At 35.8% G+C, this 433-nt stretch overlaps 1 protein-coding gene across 1 annotated transcript in view; it reads right to left on the bottom strand.

Moving 5' to 3' along the window:
* Positions 1–433, bottom strand: part of LOC100331436 (scavenger receptor cysteine-rich domain-containing group B protein) — a 65547-nt gene extending 65114 nt beyond the window's left edge. The window contains exon 1 of the mRNA XM_021476375.3: positions 96–433. The gene's annotated coding sequence lies outside the window, so the exon portion shown is untranslated. The remainder of the gene's footprint in view (positions 1–95) is intronic.

Genomic DNA, 433 nt, shown 5'->3' with positions numbered 1-433 from the left:
CATAAATATATTTTTAAGTTATTTTAAAGTAAACATAATTTCTAACGACATTTTGTGTGTGATTTAATCCCCCGCAGTAAGAATATTAGACGTACCTTTGATGGGAAAGGATTTTTCTTCACACACGAGAAAAGTACAAAAGTTTTCCCAACAACAACAACAAAAAATATATTTCCCTCAACGACAGCAATCCAGTGTGTTCGAATAACTTGTAGCTCCCAAGATGCTTCTCCAACTCTCAGAGCGAAAACTTGACTTTGGAAAAAACATACAAAAAGTGTTGATCCGACTGAAGAGCCACGAGGTCTTTCATCTCACTGATGTTGTGTGTCTATAAAAACCTGAACCTCTAATAGGTATGATGTAAGAAAAAAAAATAGCCCGGGAGCATTGTATGTTAATACCATGACACCTCGTCCTGCTTTATGTGAAT

This window comes from Danio rerio, chromosome 5, assembly GCF_049306965.1.
Source record: "Danio rerio strain Tuebingen ecotype United States chromosome 5, GRCz12tu, whole genome shotgun sequence".
Lineage (NCBI taxonomy): Eukaryota > Metazoa > Chordata > Actinopteri > Cypriniformes > Danionidae > Danio > Danio rerio.
The sequence above is the reverse complement of the archived record's forward strand: the minus strand, read 5'-3'. Positions and strand labels throughout refer to the sequence as shown.